At 40.3% G+C, this 12,079-nt stretch overlaps 1 long non-coding RNA gene across 6 annotated transcripts in view; it reads right to left on the minus strand.

Moving 5' to 3' along the window:
• Positions 1-11,670, minus strand: part of LOC309633120 — a 32,084-nt gene extending 20,414 nt beyond the window's left edge. For 2 of the 6 annotated variants that reach the window (XR_014247308.1, XR_014247309.1), the window contains exons 1-2: positions 9,804-11,670; positions 7,619-7,782 (exon numbers count right to left, since the gene is read on the minus strand). This is a non-coding gene — a long non-coding RNA (uncharacterized lncRNA). Of the gene's footprint in view, positions 1-5,187; positions 5,673-7,548; positions 7,783-9,803 lie in introns of those variants that run through there. The other 4 variants (XR_014247311.1, XR_014247307.1, XR_014247310.1 and 1 more) reach the window with 4 other exon arrangements.
• Positions 11,671-12,079: the final 409 nt, after the last annotated feature.

Below are 12,079 nucleotides of genomic sequence, written 5' to 3' on the forward strand. Positions count from 1 at the left end.
TGAATAATAGTGGTGAGAGTGGGCAACCTTGTCTTGTTCCTGATCTTAGTGGAAATGGTTTCAGTTTTTCACCATTGAGGACAATGTTGGCTGTGGGTTTGTCATATATGGCCTTTATTATGTTGAGGAAAGTTCCCTCTATGCCTACTTTCTGCAGGGCTTTTATCATAAATGGGTGTTGTATTTTGTCGAAAGCTTTCTCTGCATCTATTGAGATGATCGTATGGTTTTTCTCCTTCAGTTTGTTAATATGATGTATCACGTTGATTGATTTGCGTATATTGAAGAATCCTTGCATTCCTGGAATAAACCCCACTTGATCATGGTGTATAATCCTTTTAATGTGCTGTTGGATTCTGTTTGCTAGTATTTTGTTGAGGATTTTTGCATCTATGTTCATCAGTGATATTGGCCTGTAGTTTTCTTTCTTTGTGACATCTTTGTCTGGTTTTGGTATCAGGGTGATGGTGGCTTTGTAGAATGAGTTGGGGAGTGTTCCTCCCTCTGCAATATTTTGGAAGAGTTTGAGAAGGATAGGTGTTAGCTCTTCTCTAAATGTTTGATAGAATTCGTCAGTGAAGCCATCTGGTCCTGGGCTTTTGTTTGTTGGAAGATTTTTAATCACAGTTTCAATTTCAGTGCTTGTGATTGGTCTGTTCATATTTTCTATTTCTTCCTGGTTCAGTCTCGGTAGGTTGTGCATTTCTAAGAATCTGTCCATTTCTTCCAAGTTGTCCATTTTATTGGCATAGAGTTGCTTGTAGTAATCTCTCCTGATCGTTTGTATTTCTGCAGTTTCAGTGGTTACTTCTCCTTTTTCATTTCTAATTCTATTGATTTGAGTCTTCTCCCTTTTTCTCTTGATTAGTCTGGCTAATGGTTTGTCAATTTTGTTTATCTTCTCGAAGAACCAGCTTTTAGTTTCATTGATTTTTGCTATTGTTTCCTTCATTTCTTTTTCATTTATTTCTGATCTGATCTTTATGATTTCTTTCCTTCTGCTAGCTTTGGGGTTTTTTGTTCTTCTTTCTCTAATTGCTTTAGGTGCAAGGTTAGGTTGTTTATTCGAGATGTTTCCTGTTTCTTGATGTAGGCTTGTATTGCTATAAACTTCCCTCTTAGAACTGCTTTTGCTGCATCCCATAGGTTTTGGGTCATCGTGTCTCCATTGTCATTTGTTTCTAGGTATTTTTTGATTTCCCCTTTGATTTCTTCAATGATCACTTCGTTATTAAGTAGTGTATTGTGTAGCCTCCATGTGTTTGTATTTTTTACAGATCTTTTCCTGTAATTGATATCTAGTCTCATAGCATTGTGGTTGGAAAAGATACTTGATACGATTTCAATTTTCTTAAATTTACCAAGGCTTGATTTGTGACCCAAGATATGATCTATCCTGGAGAATGTTCCATGAGCACTTGAGAAAAATGTGTATTCTGTTGTTTTTGGGTGGAATGTCCTATAAATATCAGTTAAGTCCATCTTGTTTAATGTATCATTTAAAGCTTGTGTTTCCTTATTTATTTTCATTTTGGATGATCTGTCCATTGGTGAAAGTGGGGTGTTAAAGTCCCCTACTATGATTGTGTTGCTGTCGATTTCCCCTTTTATGGCTGTTAGTATTTGCCTTATGTATTGAGGTGCTCCTATGTTGGGTGCATAAATATTTACAATTGTTATACCTTCCTCTTGGATCAATCCCTTGATCATTATATAGTGTCCTTCTTTGTCTCTTGTAATAGTCTTTATTTTAAAGTCTATTTTGTCTGATATGAGAATTGCTACTCCAGCTTTCTTTTGATTTCCATTTGCATGGAATATCTTTTTCCATCCCCTCACTTTCAGTCTGTATGTGTCTCTAGGTCTGAAGTGGGTCTCTTGTAGACAGCATATATATGGGTCTTGTTTTTGTATCCATTCAGCCAGTCTGTGTGTTTTGGTGGGAGCATTTAATCCATTTACATTCAAGGTAATTATCGACATGTATGTTCCTATTCCCATTTTCTTAAATGTTTTGGGTTTCTTATTGTAGGTGTTTTCCTTCTCTTGTGTTTCTTGCCTAGAGAAGTTCCTTTAGCATTTGTTGTAAAGCTGGTTTGGTGGTGCTGAACTCTCTCAGCTTTTGCTTGTCTGTAAAGGTTTTAATTTCTCCATCACATCTGAATGAGATCCTTGCTGGGTAGAGTAACCTTGGTTGTAGGTTTTTCTCCTTCATGACTTTAAGTATATCCTGCCACTTCCTTCTGGCTTGCAGAGTTTCTGCTGAAAGGTCAGCTGTTAACCTTATGGGGATTCCCTTGTGTGTTATTTGTTGTTTTTCCCTTGCTGCTTTTAATATGTTTTCTTTATATTTAATTTTTGATAGTTTGATTAATATGTGTCTTGGCATGTTTCTCCTTGGATTTATCTTGTATGGGACTCTCTGTGCTTCCAGGACTTGATTAACTATTTCCTTTCCCATATTAGGGAAGTTTTCAACTATAATCTCTTCAAATATTTTCTCAGTCCCTTTCTTTTTCTCTTCTTCTTCTGGGACCCCTGTAGTTCGAATGTTGGTGCGTTTAATGTTGTCCCAGAGGTCTCTGAGACTGTCCTCAGTTCTTTTCATTCTTTTTTCTTTATTCTGCTCTGCAGTAGTTATTTCCACTATTTTATCTTCCAGGTCACTTATCCGTTCTTCTGCCTCAGTTATTCTGCTATTGATCCCGTCTAGGGTATTTTTAATTTCATTTATTGTGTTTTTCATCGTTGCTTGGTTCCTCTTTAGTTCTTCTACATCCTTGTTAAATGTTTCTTGCATTTTGTCTATTCTATTTCCAAGATTTTGGATCATCTTTACTATCATTATTCTGAATTCTTTTTCTGGTAGATTGCCTATTTCCTCTTCATTTGTTAGGTCTGGTGTGTTTTGACCCTGCTCCTTCACCTGCTGTGTGTTTTTTTGTCTTCTCATTTTGCTTATCTTACTGTGTTTGGGGTCTCCTTTTCACAGGCTGCAGGTTCGTAGTTCCCGTTGTTTTTGGTATCTGTCCCCAGTGGCTAAGGTTGGTTCAGCGGGTTGTGTAGGCTTCCTGGTGGAGGGGACTAGTGCCTGTGTTCTGGTGGATGAGGCTGGATCTTGTCTTTCTGGTGGGCACATCCACGTCTGGTGGTGTGTTTTGGGGTGTCTGTGGCCTTATTATGATTTTAGGCAGCCTCTCTGCTATTGGATGGGGCTATGTTCCTGTCTTGCTAGTTGTTTGGCATAGGGTGTCCAGCACTGTAGCTTGCTGGTCGTTGAGTGAAGCTGGGTCTTGATGTTGAGATGGAGATCTCTGAGAGATTTTCACCGTTTGGTATTACATGGAGCTGGGAGGTCTCTGGTGGACCAGTGTCCTGAAGTTGGCTCTCCCACCTCAGAGGCACAGCCCTGATGCCTGGCTGGAGCACCAAGAGCCTTTCATCCACACAGCTCAGAGTATAAGGGAGAAAAAAATAGGAAGAAAGAAAGAAAGAGGATAAAATAAAATAAAATAAAGCTATTATAATAAAAAATAAGAAAAAAAATTATTAAGAGTAAATGTATTCAGAAAAAAAGTTTTTTTTAATTTTTAAAGATAGATTTATTAATTTTTTATAATAAAAAATAAGAAAAAATATTAAGAAAAAAATTTATTAAGAAAAAAATTTTTTTAATTTTTTTTAAAATAAAAAATATGAAAAAACTTATTAAAATTTTTTTTAATTTCTAAAAATAGAAAATAAGGAAAAAATTATTAAGAAAACATTTATTAGGAAAAAAAAATTTTTTTTTAAGTAAAAAAAAAAAAAAAAACAGACAGACCTAACCCTAGGACTAATGGTGAAAGCAAAGCTATACAGACAAAATCTCACCGAGAAGCATACACATATCCACTCACAAAAAAAGGAAAAGGGGAAAAATTAATATAGCCTGCTGCCAAAGTCCACCTCTTGAATTTGGGATGATTCGTTGTCTATTCAGGTATTCAACAGATGCAGGCACATCAAGTTGTTTGTGGAGCTTTAATCCGCTGCTTCTGAGGCTGCTGGGAGAGATTTCCCTTTCTCTTCTTTGTTCGTACAGCTCCCGGGGTTCAGCTTTGGATTTGGACCCGCGTGTAGGTCGCCTGAGGGCGTCCATTCCCCACCCAGACAGAACGGGGTTAAAGGAGCAGCTGATTCGGGGGCTCTGGCTCACCCAGGCCGCGGGGAGGGAGGGGTACGGAGGAGGCGGGGCGAGCCTGAGGGGGCAGAGGCCGGCGTGACGTTGCAGCAGCCTGAGGCGTGCCATGCGTTCTCCCGGGGAAGTTGTCCCCGGACCATGGGAGCCCGGCAGCGGCGACCTGCACCGGCTCCCGGGAGGGGCAGTGTGGAGAGTGACCTGCGCTCGCACACAGGCTTCTTGGTGGCGGCAGCAGCAGCCCTAGCGTCTCCTGCCCGTCTCTGGGGTTCGCGCTGATAACTGCGGCTCGCGCCTGTCTCTGGGTTCCGCGCTGTTAGCTGCGGCTCGCGCCAGTCTCTGGAGTTCGTCTAGACGGCGCTCTGAATCCCCTCTCCTTGCGTGCCATGAAACAAAGAGGCAAGAAAAAGTCTCTTGCCTCTTCGGCGGCTGCAGTCTTTTTCTCGGGCTCCCTCCCGGCTAGCTGTGGCGCACTAGCCCCCCTCAGGCTGTGTCACGCCACCAGCCCCAGTCCTCTCCCTGCGATCCGACCGAAGCCCGAGCCTCGGCTCCCAGGCCCCGCCCGCCCCGGCAGCTGAGCAGACAAGCCTCTCGGGCTGGTGAGTGCTGCTCGGCGCCGAGCCTCCGTGCGGGAATCTCTCCGCTTTGCCCTCTGCGCCCCTGTTGCTGTGGGATCCGCGCTGATAGCCACGGCTCGCGCCTGTCTCTGGAGTTCGTTAAGGCAGCGCTCTGAATCCCCTCTCCTTGCGCACCGCGAAACAAAGAGGCAAGAAAAAGTCTCTTGCCTCTTCAGCAGCTGCAGGCTTTTTCCCGGACTCCCTCCCGGCTAGCACCGAAGCCCGAGCCTCAGCTCCCAGCCCCCGCCCGCCCCGGCGGCTGAGCAGACAAGCCTCTCGGGCTGGTGAATGCTGCTTGGCGCCGAGCCTCCCTGCAGGAATCTCTCCACTTTGCCCTCCGCACCCCTGTGGCTGCGCTCTCCTCCGTGGCTCCGAAGCTTCCCCCCTCTGCCACCCGCAGTCTCTGCCCACGAAGGGGCTTCCTTGTGTGTGGAAACCTTTCCTCCTTCACGGCTCCCTCTCACTGGTGCAGGTGCCGTCCCTATTCTTTTGTCTCTGTTATTTCTTTTTTCTTTTGCCCTACCCTAGTACGTGGGAATTTTCTTGCCTTTTGGGAGGTCTGACGTCTTCTGCCAGCGTTCAGTGGGTGTTCTGTAGGAACAGTTCCACGTGTAGATGTGTTTCTACTGTATCTGTGGGAAGGAAGGTGATCTCCGCGTCTTACTCTTCCGCCATCTTGCCCCTCCCCCTGTTGGATTCATTTTGAGACACCACAGAGAAGTCAATAAAATAGACCAAGAAACCATGGGAATACTAGGAGTTTTTAGAGCCTAGGTGACAAAAATGAAGAGTTGAGGTAGGAGAATCTTCTTCCCATCTTTGCATGGAATCCAGGAATGTTCTGGCAATCCCAAGATTGGAAGCCTTTGATGCATCTGGAAACAATACTATTGACATTACTATTGAACTCACGGTAAGCAGTGGCAATGATGGGGCTTTTCCAAATGGCTTCATGAGCAGTGGAATTAAACCACAAATGAGAGCTGGTGGAAAGAAAGACCAGAGCAAACCTGGTGGTGTGCTGGTAATATTTGACAACCAGCTCTCCAGGGAGGGTTAAAAAGCCCTGGTTTGTAGTCTTTTCCATCATAGCCAATTTAAAGCTATCAACATAAATTCACTAAACATGGATTTGGGAGAAATGTGCACAGCTGGCTCTTGTGAGCTCATGGTCACCCTTCCAGCATAGCAATGGCCACAGACCCGGTATCCTGATGGTAGCTGAAAACTGACTTGGGAAGCGTGTGAGACACCTTAAATGACATTACACTTTCATGGTCATTACGTTCTACCAATCAAGTGAGGGGACTGTTGCCATCATGATTTAGGAATACAAAGAAAGAACTACTTAATTCTTTTCCCTGTGGTCTTACTTAGGTCAGTGAACTCTGAGATATCAGGGCAGCATGAATAATATGTCATAATTACAAAAATTCCAGAAGGTATGCTAAAGACCTTTATGTATAGAATAAACAAGAATATGAGTGAGATGGAGCAATGCGGTGTCTAACACAAGATCATGTGGAGCCTATTCATGCATTTTCTTTGCTACTGTGCAACCATCAATATTTCTCCTGGTTTGACATGGGTTGTTTCCCATTCCAGCCTGCTTTAGTGACTCTCTCTTCCTAACTTAACATAATTGTTTCCCTGGCTTTTCTGGATTTTCCCAGGGTACCATATGACTGCTCACGCCTAGTTTGACTCAGCAGTACCTTCTGATTTGCATGGGTGAAGCAACATGCATGGCTCAAGTCCCATCTTCTATTTCCTGGTCCTGCCACTCCCAGCTTCAAATCGACTCTTGCCTGCTTTTGTACTCCTTCAAATTATGTAGAGATTCAGCTATACCCTCTGACTGCCTCCCTGGCAGGTTCTTGGAACTTGCTGGTAGTCTGCTTCATGTTGGGTAAGTTATGACACATTCCACTGAAAAATTAGATCACTGCCAGATACTAATACAGGATCATCTATTTAAAAAGTTCAGTGTAGGCAGTACATCTTCTGTACCGTTCGTCTCCACCTTCAGTGACATTTGACCCTTCCTTGTCTCTTTCATGTCCTGTAACCTAAAAAGCAACTTTATTTAGTAACTGTGTGTATCTTGAAACCTAAACTGACCTAAAACCATTAAGAGAACTAAGAAAATCACTTCTATTGGCTTTCTACTGGTAGAATATTGGGCACTGGAAGTTATTTGGAGGCAGGGTGATCTCTTTTGTTCTGCAGAAGTCATATCACAAATTAAGTCAGCACCCCTCTGGTTAAGAAAGCAGCCTTATAGTAAAATATTATTTGTATTTGATGTTTAACTTTCTCACTTTTATGGGCTCTATGCCTCAGCTCAAGCAGTCAAATAACAAGCTTCTTTGCTCACTGGATCATCCATAATTTATATCTTTCTTTATATTCCATCATGTCAACAAAGGCAATTTATAACACAAGATCTGATTAAAGTATATGCTTACTTCCATGAGCTTGATTTCTGTCTACACCAGGATCCTTGCTCAGTCTGATTGGGATTTATAATTCTCTTTTTAAGAAGGCTAATTTTATCTTAAGGCAGATAAATATATATATATATATATATATATTTATATATATTCTCTTGTATATATGTTCATACACACACACACACACACAGCCATTGATAAGCAATATTATCATCCCCATTTTATAGGTTAAAAAACGTCTGAGGCTTAGTAGGTTAAATAACTGGTTAAATAACTTACTCAAGGTTGCACAGTAAGATTCAGGATTTAAGATCATTATTTATTTATTTTTAATTTATTTATGTCTATCACTTGAGTAAAAATATAACCTTGATGAAGACAGGTGTATGGACTTCTGATCACTCCTATATCTTCAGTCCCTAAAATATTGCCTGGCTTGATTGATATTGGTTGAGATGAGAAGGCAGGTAGGATATCCTCCAAGTAACTGTTCTCAGTCACTGGACAAGGGATGATGAATAAGGAAGAGGTTCTGCAGGTTAGAGGAAACAAGGAGGATGGTAGAGACATGAGTAAGTGCAGGTTTAATTGAGATAATATTAGAATGTGTACTGATTTGTGTTTTCATAAAATGTTTCCACCATTGGTTCCTAACTTGTCCAATTATGCAAGAATTAAGCAATTTTTGTTTTGTTTTTCATTATAAGCTGATGATCTGTAATCATGGAATTATTCAGTTTTAAGAATTTTGTTTAATCTACTTTTTCATGCATGTGTTAATTAGAGGTTGGCTGAGATGGAAGGTTAATATTTTTGTCTATATTCTGTTTCTAAGTTTGAATACTGACTTAACTTGGTTCCCTGGGAAGAAAATTGTCTCTTTATTTGTATTACAACATGAGATTCTGCTGTTTTAATTAGTAGATTTAAAAGTTAATTAACACTGGGTGTGAAAATAACATTTGTGAAACTAATATCAATATAATTATTCATACAGAACATAATGCAAGATTTATTTAGACGTTTATTTTAGCTCTGAGAAAAATGTTGAAGATTATTCTATCATAGGTTGAATTGTTTTTGGAATATTTTCCATTCTATGACTATAAACAATGACTCTAAATGGATTCATCCCTGCAGTTAACCTATAATTTTCTTATATCACTTAGAGTCACATGCAAAAATTTTAATTTACATTATTAAAAATTCTACTAAGTGATTTCACATTCATTGTTATGCTTGACAGAATCAAAATTATAATAACCTGACATGTATATATTACACAAAGTATTCCTAATTGGGAAAAAAATCGTAATATCACATTTATCATGTTGCTCCTTTTTCTAAAATAAGAACTGCATCTCTACATTTTATTCTTAAATGTTTGAGAGTTGAATTATCATTATTGTGATATTTTCTTTAAATATGTAATAAGAAAAATATTTGAAATACTAATTTTTGAGTTACAGATCCACAGTAAATTATTTCTGTAGAAAATGAATACATAAAATTATAACTCCAACTAAAGATAAAAATTATGCAAACAATACAGTTATTATTAGGAATGACTAAAGTAAGATCAACTTTAATATTGCATTATATTGTAGAATGCCATTTCAACGAGACATTATACTGATTAGATTTGGAAACATAAAAGCATATAAAAACAGATTTAACCTAATGGATGACAACGTGAATCTTAGAACTAGTCCTTTATAGAAGCAAAGAGGTTCTGCCATTTGTGTGATTGTTTACTATATTTCCCCAACCACATACAACAATTCCTCAAACTTGGCTATGAATTGTACTTTTTCGGACTGTGATATAAATCCCTTGTGTATGCAGATATGAAAATAGAATTTAGATATACTGAACTAAGCAGAGTTTTCAATACCAACCAATCAACTAAGGGCTCTTCTCACTCCTCCATTAACTGTTCAAGATGTTCCCATGCTTGGTTAAAATTGCACCTGGTCTAGGTTGATCACTTTGTGGAGTGACCCATTTCCTCAACCTTGAATGGCCCATGCTCTCTTGGTACCTTGCGCTCATCCTACTGCAGTTGCTGCATTAACCTGCTCATTTTTATCACCAGGTGTAGAAAAATCAAGATGCATCTAAAGGAATCTCCTGAGGTCCATATATATACTTGTTTCTGTCTCCATTGTATAAAAACAAGCCTGGGTAATTTTTCAGAGCCTACACTGACAAGGTTTGAGTTTCAGGTTTCAGTAGAACCCTTATTACATCCTTTCTGGAAACCAGAATGTCTAATAGAGCAAAGATTGAAGTCGTGGAGGCAAGAAGCACACATTCCAGAAATGGTTTACTGGGAGTTTCAAGGGTTAAGGTCAGAGCAGACCCCATGAGTGCTCTTCCCACATCCCCTCAGATTCTTCTTCCACTCCATGCACACGTGCCCCCAGTGTGATCTCAACTTTCACAAACCAGCACCTATATGTTTGTCAATGGCTACTGTATTAGTTTTCTGAGGCTGCCATAACAAAATACCACAGGCTGGGTGACTTAAACAACAGAAATTTATTTTCTCACAGTTCTGGAGGCTGGAAGTCCAAGACCAAGGTGTTGACAGGTTTGGCTTCTTCTGAGGCCTCTCTCCTTGCCTGGTAGATGGTCACTTTCTTGCTGTGTCCTCACATGGTCGTCCCTCTGTCTGTGTGCTGTCTGTGTACTTACTAATCTCTTCTTATAAGGACATCGGTCATAATGGATTAGTCATATATAATATGACCTCATTTTACCTTAATTACCTCCTTAAAGGCCCTATCTTCAAATACAGTCACATTCTGAGCTACTGGGTGTTAAGATTTCAACATATGAGTTTTGGGAGACATAATTCAGTCCATAACAGCTATCTTCAGTCTGTCACAATCATTTTTCCCATACAAGCAGGAATGAAATATGCCTGGGAATGTTCCTCCAGCCATTGCTCTGAACCAATGGGTACAGAGGTGAGAATAATCTAACTTCTTTGCCTCTGAGGACCAATTCAAAGTTGTGACCTACACTATCCCCAGAACTCCATGACTGGAGTGAGCAAAAGTTATCCTCAGTTGAATGCGGCTTAATTAATGTATCCTTGACTGGTCTTCTTCCCTTACCATTCCCATTTCCTTACCCTCCTACTGTATTTTCTTGGGAATATATCCTAATAAATCACTTACACACAAATTCCCATCACAGGATTTGTCTTTGTCTTTGGGACTGTTATGAGTTGAATTGTGACTCCCCCAAAGATATGTTGAAATCCTAATGTGTAAATGTGATCTTATTTGGAAATAGGGTCTTTGTAGGTGTACTTAAGTCAAGATGATGTCATACTGTCCAGTATTAGTCCTAAATCCAATATGACTGTTGTCCTTATAAGAAGAGGGAAACTTGAACAGAGAGACAGAGACACACAGGGAGAATGTCATGTGACCACAGAAATAAAAGGAGAGAACCACGTGTGAAGACAGATGTAGAGGTTGGAGTGATGTATCTATAAACCAAGGAATGCTCAAAATTTCTAATTAATCACCAGAAGCCAAGAGAGAGGCATGGAACAGATTCTCCCTCAGAGTGCCTAGAAGGAACCAACCCCGCCAACACTTTGGTTTTGGATTTCTAAACTCTGGAAGTGTAAGACAACAAATTTCTGTTGTTTTATGCCACAAACTTTGTGAGACTTTGTTACGGTAGCCCTAGGAAACCAATGCAAAAACCCAACTGAAAATAAGTAATTTCAGAAGTGGTCCCAGATAGCATACTCTTGGATGTGATTTTGGAATTAGATCACTTGCCAGCTGTATAGCAATAGAGATCCCATTGTAAGAGATAAACTGTGTTAAAAACCTCCTGCTCACTCTAGCATTATAATTGCTATAATTTTCACCAGTGGTGAGTTGGGATGGGATACAGGTGAGAAGAGATGCACTGACTTGCACAATACTAAGCATGTGAGAAATATGGAGGGATCAGTAATTATAGGGACTGTGTTGGTTGTTGCTAAGTACCACTGTTGTTTTGAAGAAGAAAATTGACAGGCTCAGATTTGTCAATTACCAATCTGGCGTACTGTGTGAAAGAAAGTTAGAAAGCCTCCATAGAAGCATTTAAAGAGATCCACTATTTCTGTCGCTAGAAAGCAGATAGAACTGAAGATTGGATGATGAACTATATGGGAAAAACTCACTCTTCCTCCTCTGTGTCTCTTTTGTTCTCACACTACTACCATAGTCACAACACTTCCAACACCAGATGTGTGGGTTTTTTCCCACACCAAGAAATTCTCTCTGACACCAGCTGGATGTGATACAATTTATCTCAGTTCTGACACTGTTTACCTGGAGATAGCATCAGATCCCACAAGTTAAGTGTTCAGTCCCACAAGACTTCTCCCCACTTCAGATGCCAATCACACATAGTAGTTGCCCACAACTTCCATTTGACTAGGCTATAAATCAGAGGTTCCCATGGCCTCCTCCCCCTTGGATTTGATAATTTGCTCACAATGCAGTTCACAGAACATAGGGAAACACTTATACTTAATAGTTTATTATATAATAAAGAATATGATAAAAGGTACAGTTGAACGTCTAGATGAAAAACATGTAGGACAAGGTATATGGGAAGGAGTGCAGAGCTTCCATGCCTTCTCTGGGTACATCACGTTACTCTCCCAGCAACTCCACGTGTTCGACTGCTGGGAAGCTCTCCAAACCCCATACTATTGGGATCTTTGTGGAGGCTTCATCATATAGGCATGATTGATCATGAACTCCATTTCTAGCCCTTCTCCCCTCTCTGGAGAATGGGTAGTGGGGCTA

The sequence above is a fragment of the Balaenoptera borealis genome (genome assembly GCF_965194805.1).
Source record: "Balaenoptera borealis genome assembly, chromosome: 8".
Taxonomy (NCBI): domain Eukaryota; kingdom Metazoa; phylum Chordata; class Mammalia; order Artiodactyla; family Balaenopteridae; genus Balaenoptera; species Balaenoptera borealis.